Source organism: Prionailurus viverrinus, chromosome B2 (genome assembly GCF_022837055.1).
Source record: "Prionailurus viverrinus isolate Anna chromosome B2, UM_Priviv_1.0, whole genome shotgun sequence".
Taxonomy (NCBI): domain Eukaryota; kingdom Metazoa; phylum Chordata; class Mammalia; order Carnivora; family Felidae; genus Prionailurus; species Prionailurus viverrinus.
The window spans coordinates 133,166,393-133,178,575 of NC_062565.1; the positions used below are offsets into that span (position 1 = coordinate 133,166,393).

General features: G+C 42.0%; 1 long non-coding RNA gene across 1 annotated transcript in view; it reads right to left on the reverse strand.

Moving 5' to 3' along the window:
• LOC125166251 (uncharacterized) overlaps nucleotides 1-11,739 on the reverse strand; it is a 130,901-nt gene extending 119,162 nt beyond the window's left edge. Inside the window, exons 1-2 of the long non-coding RNA XR_007152412.1 lie at nucleotides 11,659-11,739; nucleotides 11,069-11,194 (exon numbers count right to left, since the gene is read on the reverse strand). This is a non-coding gene — a long non-coding RNA (uncharacterized LOC125166251). The remainder of the gene's footprint in view (nucleotides 1-11,068; nucleotides 11,195-11,658) is intronic.
• Between the last annotated feature and the right edge of the window lie 444 nt (nucleotides 11,740-12,183).

Here is a 12,183-nt window from a genome sequence, read left to right on the forward strand (position 1 = left end):
ACTGGGTATTTATCCAAGGGATACAGGTGTGCTGTTCCGAAGGGACACATGAATCCCCATGTTTATAGCAGCACCATCAACAATAGCCAAAGTATGGAAAGAGCCCAAACGTCCATCGATGGATGAATGGATAAAAAGGATGTGGTATATACATACAATGGAGTATTACTCAGCAATCAAAAAGAATGAAATCTTGCCATTTGCAACTATGTGGATGGAACTGGAGGGTATTATGCTAAACAAAATCAGTCAGTCAGAGAAAGACAAATACCATATGACTTCACTCATATGAGGACTTTAAGAGACAAAACAGATGAACATAAGGGAAGGGAAACAAAAAATAATATAAAAACATAAGAGACTCTTAAATATGAAGAACAAACTGAGGGTTACTGGAGGGGTTGTGGGAGGGGGCATGGGCTAAATGGGTAAGGGGCATTAAGGAATCTACCCCTGAAATCATTGTTGCACTATATGGTAACTAATTTGGATGCAAATTTAAAAAAATTAATTTAAAAAAATTTTTAAATGAAATAAAAAAAAGAAACTACATAATCTATTCTTGAAGAATTCAGCATATTCTAAGATTTTGCTGACTGCATCTCTATCATGTCATTTAACATGTTCCTGATATTGTAGTTAGATCTAGAAGGCTAATTTAATTCAGATTCAGCTATGGAGTAGAATATTCGTAGAGGTGCCTACAATTCAGCTCTCTTTTAGACAGCTGTGAATCAATGATGAAATACCGCTGCTTCATGAGGGGTTTAAAATATGGTAATATGTTCTCATTCCTTTGTCATCTATTAGCTGACATACCTCTACAAACTGAATCTTCATCAGTTCTGTGTTTATCCTGAAGACAACGCATTCACACAATAGAAATAAATGCTTGATTCTTTCATCTTATTTACCAGTTTTCAGAAAATAGGTTGGTTCCCTCACAGCCACCAAAGTTTAAAAAGTGAGTTGTTTAGCATCACTTGGTAGTCCTAAGTTTTAAAGTGATGTGTTTCAGCCCCTTCCAATAATTTCCGATTGATGCTCAAATTATCCCAGTACAAGCAATACTTTGGCCAGTACAAGCCTCTTCAAGATGGCTCCCAAACCCTTTTGACAGAATCCCAGTAGTCTGTTCTTTCCTTACTCTTTGGTAGAACAAGATAAAAATCTAGTATATTTCCTACTCTAAACCAGGATTCAGACATTTTTCCAGGTTCCTCTATCTGTTTTTGGCTGTATATTACATTTAGAGATCACAGTCTGGGCATATTCTGATTTTTAGTGCTTGGTGTGAGAAATACCAACTGCAGGGCTGTTACCTTGTGCTTACAATGTGCTCCTTCCCACCAGAAGTCATTTACACCTGCCATTCCCTCTTGTCTGGAACACTCTTCTCTCTTCTCTCCACTTCTAACCTACTTACCTCTCCCCACTCATCTTTAATATTTTAGCTCAAACCTCAGTATCCAAGAAGGATTTTCCACCTTCCTGATCAATTTCTCCTGATTCATGCTCTCAAAGAGCACATGCCCTTCCATACATCGGCGCTCTTGAAAACACTGCTTGATCCACACCTAATTTCCATGCTAGACTATAGTATCTAAGAGAGCAGGAACCATGTTGGTTTTTGCTCATCATTGTGCCTTGAGTGCCGAGTCAATGCCCGACATGACATAACATCCTGTAGTGGGTTGATTAGTTTCTCCTGCTATCCCTGCCCCCCCAGAACTCATGTCCACATGGAGCCTCAGATTGTGACCTTTACTTGAAAAGAAGTTCTTTGCAGATGTACTTAGTTAAGGTGAGGCCACACGGGATTAGGGTGGGCCCCAGATTCAATGACTGGTGTCCCCAGAAGGGGTAAGGACACACAGACACAGGGAATAAGGCCCTGTGAAGAAGTGAAGACAGGCACAGAGGTTGGAATGGTGCAGCTGTAAGCCAAGGAATACTGAGGATTGCAGGGGACCACGAGAAGCTGGAAAAAGCAAGGAAGGATTTTTCCCTATAGCCTGCAGAGAGAGGATGGCCCTGCTGACAACTTGATTGCAGACTACCAGCCTCCAGTACTGTGTGTGAGAGAATACATTTATATTGTTTTAAACCACCCGATTTCTCGTACTTTGTTATTGCAGCCCCAGGAAATATGATGGGCATTACATTTTAAAACTGCATTAGGAAGGGTGATTGCTTTAAAAATCAGTGCATCGACCATAGAAGCAGCTTCTCGGCTTCTTCTCGAACCTCAGGTAGGTTCAGCCTACTCGCCTCCACTCCAGCCTCCACACTGGCCTCCACCATGTCCATCAGGGTGACCCAGAAGTCCTACAAGGTGTCCTCCTCCGGCCCCCAGGGTTTCAGCAGCCTTTGTTATTGCAGCCCCAGGAAATATGATGGGCATTACATTTTAAAACTGCATTAGGAAGGATGATTGCTTTAAAAATCAGTGCATCAAAGGGGCGCCTGGTGGCTCAGTCAGTTAAGCATCCGACTTGGGCTCACGGTTTGTGTGTTTGAGCCCAGGGTTGGGCTCTTTGCTGTTAGCACGGAGCCTGCCCTGTCTCCCTCTCTCTCTCAAAACTAAATAAACATTTAAAAAAATAACATAAAAATCAGGGTTTCATGGAATATAATTTATCTGATTAATCAAATCCCCCACAAATCTGGTATCCCAGATAAAAAGGGAGTGCTTCCTAACACCCTTTGCCATAAAGAGACTCTTCTCCCCACGACCCACCCCCCTGCTCCCCATGCTGAGAGCGCTCAAGGCTTGCTGATGACAGAGGGAGAAGATGGTGACTATGCCACAGAGTATGGAGATGCCTGCTTGGGGAAAATTGGGGTAGATGGGCGGACTCTTTTTGAAGCTGCTAGGAACAGGGGAGCGAATATTTGCAGACAAAAAAAGCCAAAAGGCAAAGAAAAAGCGGGCCTTTAAAACAGAAATATGTGAAGCCCTGGGGACTCGGAGCTGCCAATAGACTTTCAGTTTGAGAATGAGAGTCCTGTTCACGAGACCCCCGCCCCCCACCCAAGATACCTGTGGTCACCAATCTGCACCTGTTATAACATGTGCCATCTGCCTCTACTGCTCTTCTCAGCTGGTTTCTTAGTCAAGGAAACAATATCCCCTTCCTTAAACCCTGCCTCCTTTTCATTGCATCACAGCTTCTCACTCATGCCATTCCACAAGAACATTCCCGATCATCTGTCCATTATTCAAAACACCCTAAACAGCTAAACGTTACCACTGAGTAAATCTCTTTAATCAATGCAGGGTTGAGTTTGATTCCAGCAAGCAGCTAAACCCAAAATAATCTCTTCTAAAGTGCTACAAACTATAGAGTAGGTCTCATTTAATAGAAATGATGCATGACATTTACGAAGTTGTAGTCTGATTTTAAACTGATGCCTCACTCAGTGAGTGCAAACTAGTGAATGATAGACTTTCCTTTGTCTGAAAGAAAATCAGATTAAAGGCTTTCTGAGTGCGACCAAAGATCCCACCTCAAGAATTCTACTTAATGTCATACTGGGCTTGATTGAGAGTTCAGCCTCACATGGTAGAAACACTGCTCAATTTGAAGTCATAAGACCTGGATTGGAGACCTGCTACTTCCAAGCAGGGCAAGACTGACCAGGCCACTTCACATGATTAAATGAGGTGGCGGTGAGTCTAGAAGCATCTAAGGGTACGACCTGGTGTGCAATTGTCATGTAACAAAGGTGGGCGTGGGATATAATTAGATGCAGATTGGGATGACTGGGAGCAAAGGACCTCAGAGCGAAACAGAATCAGGCTGGACTTCTGAGTCCGTCTCTCACTGGCTTTGCATGTTGACCCATTCAAAGGCTTTCTTTGCCTCAGCTTCTTCCTCTGTAAAGAGGGGGAGTCCATTCCTACCGAATAGGGCCCTTATGAACATTGAAAAACAGACTGCATAAAAAGAACTTAACACAGTGTCTAGCACATTAGAAGCAGTCAATAAATGCTTTTGTTACTATCATTATTCATACAATTTAAGGTTTCAGAGAGCTGCTTTATAGCGATTCTAAGTTTTTGGATGTTTAAAATACTAAGATATTGAAATAAAATAGTATTTGGACTCCCAGTGTTTTTTAATACATTTTTAAGTTTGTTTATTTATTTTTAGGGGTGGAGAGGGAGGGGCAGAGAGAGGAGAGAGAGGATATCCCGAGCAGGTTATAAGCCATCAGCACAGAGCCCCGACGTGGGACTCAATTGCACAAACTGTGAGATATCACAAACTGTGAGATCATGACCTGAGCCAAAACCAACAGTGGGAAGTTTAACCAACCGAGCTGCCCAGGTGCCCCTGGGCTGTCTTGTTTTTAACTAAATGCAAATTAACACTAAGTCATCACAGGCTAAAATCTGAACTTTAAAATTATGATAATGATGTTAGCAAAAATAAAATGTAACAAGGGAATATCAAAATATTTTATTACCAGAATGTGATATATAGAAGATCTATCCAATCCATGTTCTTTCTCTAATAGTTCTTTCTCTAATAGTACTAGCAAAACATAGTTTATGGGAGGATTCAAGATAGGTAAAAGCACATTCTTTTTTTTTTTTTTTTTTTTTAATTTTTTTTTTTCAACGTTTATTTATTTTTGGGACAGAGAGAGACAGAGCATGAACGGGGGAGGGGCAGAGAGAGAGGGAGACACAGAATCGGAAACAGGCTCCAGGCTCTGAGCCATCAGCTCAGAGCCCGACGCGGGGCTCGAACTCACGGACCGCGAGATCGTGACCTGGCTGAAATCGGACGCTTAACCGACTGCGCCACCCAGGCGCCCCTAAAAGCACATTCTAATACATACTCATTTTATTACGTCTGAGGCACTGGGTGATTATCTTCTCCCACATTGTCTCCTGTTTTCTGATAGTCAACATTCAGCCATTAGAAAGTTAGTCCTTTGACTTAAAAACATATTCTCTGGCAGGAAGACAACACGCTATCAGATATAAACATCCAAGTGGACATGAGGTTATCAGATACATTCCAAAAAGAGATTATGGATTCATAAATATCTTAGAGCCAGAAAGGATAACTACCCAAAGGGAAAAGAAAGGTGACCAGATGCTCCGAACACAAACTTTACCTCCCTCCCAGCTTAAGCTGGCTCCACCATCGGCAAGGGGAAACCAGGAACATTTTATGGATAAGAATGGATTTTATTAAAAAAAAAAAATCAAGTGCGAACTTGCAGTTGTGTAATTGTGAAAATAGATCTGAATAAAAGATTCCAAAGGCTTTAGGCTATTTTTTTTTCTTTCAAATTCTGTCAATGATCCAGATACTTGAGATACTTGTGTAAAAGAACATGATCTGCATAGAACACTGCCCTGTCTAAAATGTTTTTATAATATCTATTGTGGAGCTATAATTTTACTTAGGACAATGCAATGAAATGACAAACTCTTAAAAATCACCTATTTTTAGTCTTTGCTTATACATAAAAATAATATAAAACTGTGTGTTAGATTGGCAGGTCTGTCTTTTGGCAGCCAAAGGCATGGCAACAAGAATGTATAATTATAAAATCACTCAGCAACTATTTTGTCATGCAGCATGGCAGGAAAATAATGGTTGTTTAATGTGTGAATTATTTTAGGATCAGGTTATGCAAATGTAGACATTTGTTCCAGTGAAGGTTAAGCCTCTGAGAGGTAAGGGCTACCATCCCCTGATAATATTCTCTATTGTCAACAAAGGAAGTGTAAGTTTTTCTTTGAGTACTTTTTTTATAATTTTATAAAATTTCAGAAGAAATGTGTACTTATTCCTTTTAAATCCTAATATATGAAAGCATAAAGTAAACTATGAGGGGCGCCTGGGTGGCTCAGTCGGTTGAGCGCCCGATTTCGGCTCAGGTCATGATCTTGCGGTTTGTGGGTTTGAGCCCCACGTTGGGCTCTGTGCCGACAGCTCAGAGACTGGGACCTGCTTCGGATTCTGCGTTTCCCTCTCTCTCTGTCTCTCCCCCCGCTGATGCTCTGTCTACCCTTTCTCTCAAAAATAAGTAAGCATTAAGAAAAAAAAATTTTTTAAGTAAACTACGAATATCTCCCTATTACCTACTCTCCCTGACTCAGTCCGTCATGTTGCCTTTGCACTTGTGTGTATGTGTGTACATGCTCCAGGGTGTGGAGACAGACACAGAGAGAAACAAACATTCTTCAAACTATATTGTCAGCGTTGTCAAAACCTAATATGGAGATTTTACAACAGCTGAAGAAGGATTCTTCTAGCTGTGGGGGTCTTCTGAATTAGGCCTTTTTCACCCTTATTTCAACTGACTGTCTTATGATAAAACCTTTAAGCAATCCAAATAGGAATCACGGGTATTCATAGCCCAGGGCTGTCCCGTTCAGCAATTCACAATTCTAGCTGCTAAAAGAAAAAAAAAAAAAGAAGAAGAAGAAGAAGAAGAAGTATCAATATGCAAACTTTGAAAGTTTTTTGAAGTTCAGTTTAAATATTTACTTCAAATTTTATAGACCTTTCCGAAAGTTGCCCAGCTTTTAAGAGTCTGTACATCTAACAAATGGGAAGAAGTCTGATGAACTTCTTGACCTTACTTGGGGAGAGAACGGGCTGCCTCCCCTCCAAGGAGAGGGAAGCACTCTGAACAGAGACGCTCATGCAATTTCGGTACATTGTTTTCAGTCCTAATTGAAACTAGGAAATGCAGGGAAGTGTGAGAATGAAAATAACAGGATCAGGGGAGTGTGGAAATTGGCTGACTTCCCCCCCCCCCCCACCAAAAAAAATCTGTAAAAACAGACTAGCTTGAGTTTCGGGTGTGATTTCTGGGTTATGCGTGAGGAGAGGTGTCGCACAGCTAACACCATGAAACCAACGAGGGAATATCCTTCACTCCCCTGTGACTCCAGGCACAAGGCAAGAATGCTGCTGAAGAATAAGCACAGGACTGTCCCCAAAGCAAAAAACACAGAGGTGAGGTTGGGAGTACTGATCCATTCAAATTAGACCTAGCACTTACAGTTTTGAGTGTTCCACGAGTCTCTCTCGGCATCTAGCATAATGCCTACTTTATGGAAGCACTCAATAAATGGTCATTGGTACAGTTATTATTATGCTTTGTCCTAACTCTAAGGGCATCACTGTGCCACTTCCATCATGGAGAGCAGCACTTCTTTGTTAATGGCTACACAAATCATTGGCAATGGGGAAAATCTTTCCCAGCTATTTGAAACTTCAAAGGTGACCTCAAGAGGCCTCTGGGTGGCTCTGTCAGTTAAGTATCCAACTCTTGATTTCTGCTCAGGTCATGATCTCATGGTTCGGGAGATTGTGCCCCATGTCCTTGGCTCTGTGCTGAATTCCTACTTGGGATTCTCTCTCCCTCTCTCTCTACCTCTCCCCTACACACTGTCTCTGTCTCCCTCTCTGTCTCTCAAAATAGATAAACTTTTTAAATAAATAAATAAATAAATAAATAAATAAATAAATAAATAAAGTAGCCAAAACATGTAAAGAGTTTACACACCTCAACACCAAAAAAACACAAATAATCCAATTTAAAAATGGGCAGACAACATGAACAGACATTTCTCCAAAGAAGACATCCAGATAGCCAACAGACATATGGAAAGATGTTCAACATCACTCACAATCAGGGAAATTCAAGTCAAAATGACAATGAGATACCACCCCACATCTATGAGAATGGCTAAAACCACAAATACAAGAAATACCAAGTGTTGGTGAGGATGTGGAGAAAAGGAAATCCTCATGTACTACTGGTGGGAATGCAAACTGGTGCAGCCACTGTGGAAAACAGTATGGAGGTTCCTCAAAAAATTAAAAATAGAATTACCATATGATCCAGGAGTTCTACTACTGAGTGTTTATCCAAAGAATACAAAACACTAATTTGAAAAGATATATGTGCTATGTTTATTCCAGCATTATTTATGATAGCCAAATTATGGAATCAGCCCAAGTGTCCACTGACGGATAAATGTGTAAAGAAATGGTGTATGTAGATACCATGGAATATTATTCAGCCGTAAAAAAAGAATGATATCTTGCCATTAGCAACATGGGTAGATGTAGAGTATAATGCTAAATGAAAGGGGTCGGTCAGAGAAAGATAATTACCATATCATTTTACTCATATGTGGAATTTAAGAAACATAACAAATGAAGAAATAAAAATGAGACAAACCAAAAAACAGACTCAACTCTAAAGAGCAAACTGGTGGTTACCAGAGGGGAGGTGGATAGGGGGATGGGTAAAAGAGGGGAAGGGGATTAAGAGTACACTTATCATGATAAGCACTATGTATAGAATTGTCACATCACTGTATCATACACCTGAAACTAATATAACACTATGTTAACTATACGAGAATTAAATTTTGTTTATTGTTTATTTATTTTGAGAGAAAGAGAAAGTGCGAGCAGGGGAAGAGGGGGTGGGGAGGGGGAGAAGGGTAGAGAATCCCAAGCAGGCTCTGCACTGGCTGCACAGAGCCTGACGCAAGGCTCGACCTCATGAACCCTATGATCATGACCTGAGCCAAAGTCAAGAGTGGGATGCTTAACCCACTGAGCCACCCAGGCACCCCTGGAATTAATGTTTTTCTAAATGACCTCTAAAGATGGGAAGAAGAGAGATTTGTGCCTATGTGTGCTCGACTGTTTATCCCCTGAGGAATTTTTCTCTCTCCAGTATCAGTGCCTAGCATAATGCACGACATATAGTATGACCTTAATAAATGTTGCCATAGAGGGCAGCAGTTCAGACCGCAACCTCTAGGGTCAGGTATTTGGATATGTACTCTGGTTCTCCCACTCGTGTAATCTGAAGCAAGTTACTTCACTCTCTGTGCTTCACTTTCACTTTCTTGCATCCTCACTTGTAAAATGGGGGTAATAATAGTTACTACTTCCCAGGGTAACCCTAAGGTTCAAACGAATTGTTACATGAAAATTGCTCATAGTAGTGCCTACTACCACGGGATGCTATAGATTTGCTATTATTATTGTACCGACAATGATGAAGAGCTCTCTCCCAACCCTTAAGCACCAGCCTTAGAAATACAGCATGACCTATTCTATGTCTCCCTCTCTCTCTGCCCCTCCCCCGTTCATGCTCTGTCTCTCTCTGTCCCAAAAATAAATAAACGTTGAAAAAAAAAATTAAAAAAAAAAAAAGGGGGGGGCGCCTGGGTGGCGCAGTCGGTTAAGCGTCCGACTTCAGCCAGGTCACGATCTCGCGGTCCGTGAGTTCGAGCCCCACATCAGGCTCTGGGCTGATGGCTCGGAGCCTGGAGCCTGTTTCCTATTCTGTGTCTCCCTCTCTCTCTGCCCCTCCCCCGTTCATGCTCTGTCTCTCTCTGTCCCAAAAATAAATAAACGTTGAAAAAAAAAATTAAAAAAAAAAGAAATACAGCATGAAAACACGCTCTCTGCCACACCTCCAGTTACGTACTGACCCTCTGAGAAATTCATATGGTCGTCCTTTTTATATCCAGTAATCGTTATGACAATAGCTACTAAGTGGAACATGTGCTACCTAAGTGTAGTTTTTTTTGAGAAAAACTGATGCCCAAGAAGCTGCCAAGTGCCTCCGCTATGCTTTTCAAAAGGCAAACTTGAATCTTTGCTTGCCGTTTTTTTTTTTTGAGCATCATGTGAAAATGATTAGAACTGTAACATTTATGCTCTATTTAGGAAAATAACAACCTTTTCTAGATTATTGGGTAAATTATATTTACCAGTGGCACTATTAACTCTAATAGGGTTTTTGGATCAAATTAGCCTATTTAAGAATAAATAAAGCACAATAAACCCATTCTCTCTAAAAAAATCAATAAATAATGCTTTTAATTCACTTTGATTACTGCACTTGGCAGGAGAATAACCATGTGAGGAAACTGACACCACAACAAAAAAGCATTATGCTGATAAAAACAAGTAAGAATAAGCCAACAACCGAGCTGCAGAAAGAAAAACTTATGTCCAGAAGTAGTTTCTGCCATGAAATGAGAAGCTTGGGCTCTGCCATTGGCCACAGCGCGAAGAGGAGCAATTCTGTCTTCTAATTGCACTCGTGGCAGCTGAATGACATTATCTCCACCTGTGCAACAGTTCTTTCCGCCAACAGTTTCCATAAGCAGCGTGGAAACTGCCTCTAACCCCTCTCTAGTAAGCTGTGCTAGTGGACGAGATGACAGACCAAATGGGGCATGTACTAGAGTTCCTGTATCGTGAGAACAGGACCACCGACTCACTTTTGGGTGGCATCCGGCCTGATGATGTCATTCTGAAACGCAGAGAAACAGCAGCACTCACTTCTAAGAGGTGATAATTGATGCTAATTTCAGTTAACAAAATTCATGCAAAGCATCTCTTTTTTTTCCCCCTTTGTTTCCTGGAATCGAAAATGAGAGTTTAAAAGGGAAGGAAGGTCAACGGTCAGTAAAAGAAGCCCAGGAAGGAAGATGGGCTGTAGAGTCAAGAAGACCTACTCAGACTGTGAGCTTTGCCTTCCACACAATGTCATCCCAAGTGAATTCACTTCCCATCTACAGACTCCGGTTCCTCAATAGCAGAAGGGAATAATAAAATCTGTCTCAGGGTCGTTATCAGAATTTAACGAAATATGTAGGCATCCGGCACACGGTATAAGGTAAACAAAATGAATATGAAAATCGTCTGTAAAATGACTCCATTTTTAGGATTCTTTTTGAGAAAGACAGAGAGCGTGAGAGGGGGAGGGGCAGTCAGAGAGGGAGAGAGAGAATCTCAAGCAGGTGTGGAGCCGACGCAGGCCTTGAACCCACAAACTGTGAGATCATGACCTGAGCCGAAATCAAGAGTCAGAAGCTTAACCAACTGAGCCCCCCAGGGGCCCCTAAAGTGACTCTTTTTTCTTGGTCTTTGATGTAGAGCAGAGACTCCCATGGCTCCCGTGTATAAGAGGACTGAGGCCAAGCTGGGGAGCCCTGGAAGGTGAGAGAAAAATCTCTGGAGTCTGAAGATGCAGGACACATGATACTTACAGCGAGCCTTGAGACCTGGCCTGCAGTCTCTCCGCTGGGAGTGAAGTCGTCCCCTGGAACGCCGTCAGGAGGGTCCTGAAGTCCATCCCTCTGCTCTCCCATTTTCACTGCAATCTTCTCTTGACCCTATTAACCAACCATTGCAGGAGGAGGAAGCCATTACCATACCACGAAGGCTTCCAGAGAGCCTTACAAAAGGCTCTTCTGACTGCAAACTTCCTGACAGCTCTCACACCATAACCATCAGGTGCGCAAGCTCTTTTGATGATTCCTCTAAACAGATAGAATGTTAAGAGCCTCAAGCCAAGCATGTGACTCCAAAGTGAGTGCCTCGGGCTTATTTATATACTGGGATGGGAAGAAGAGGGACTTTTCTTAATTTCTACTTTACAGGTTGTTATTGTTCCAGTATCCAAGGCCCCTCTCTGAGCCTGAGGCATAGACTTAATAATTCACAAACAGTATGGGGAAGAAAACACTGTATCTTACATGCATCCAAAATCCAAAAACTAGAGACAAAGCGGGGGGGGGGGGGGTATGCAGTTAGAAGCAAAGAGCTCTAACTGAAACCTGAGTCACACTTACAATACCTTCTTCAGATGAAGGAACACAACGTGGTCTCGATGCTGTGCCCGGTTCCTCCACCCCAGTAATCAGCAACACCCAGGAAGATAGAGTTTAATTCCACCTCAGGCAAAGAAGAAGAGGCGAGAGAGAGGATTGTTCTCTCTTTTCCTTCCTCTCTCCGTTAAGCTCCAAGGAAAAGTGAGTTTCTAGACGTACGCAGTGAATGAGAGTGAAGAGAGGTTTTGTTTCACCTCTTTAAGTCAGGTTAAATCAAACTTCTGCCAGAAAACACCCTGGTGGGGCATGTGGGTGGCTCAACCAGTTAAGCGTCTGACTCTTGGTGTTGGCTCAGGTCATGATCTCACAGTTCATGGGCTTGAGCCCCACATCTGGCCCTGCCCTGACAGTGCGGTGCCTGATTGGGATTCTCTCTCTCCCTTTCTCTCTCTGCCTCTCCCCCACTCATGTTCGCTTTCTCTCTCTCTCTCTCCCTCTCAAAATAAGTGACCTTTCAAAAAAAGAAAAGAAAAGAAAACGTCCTGGCAATG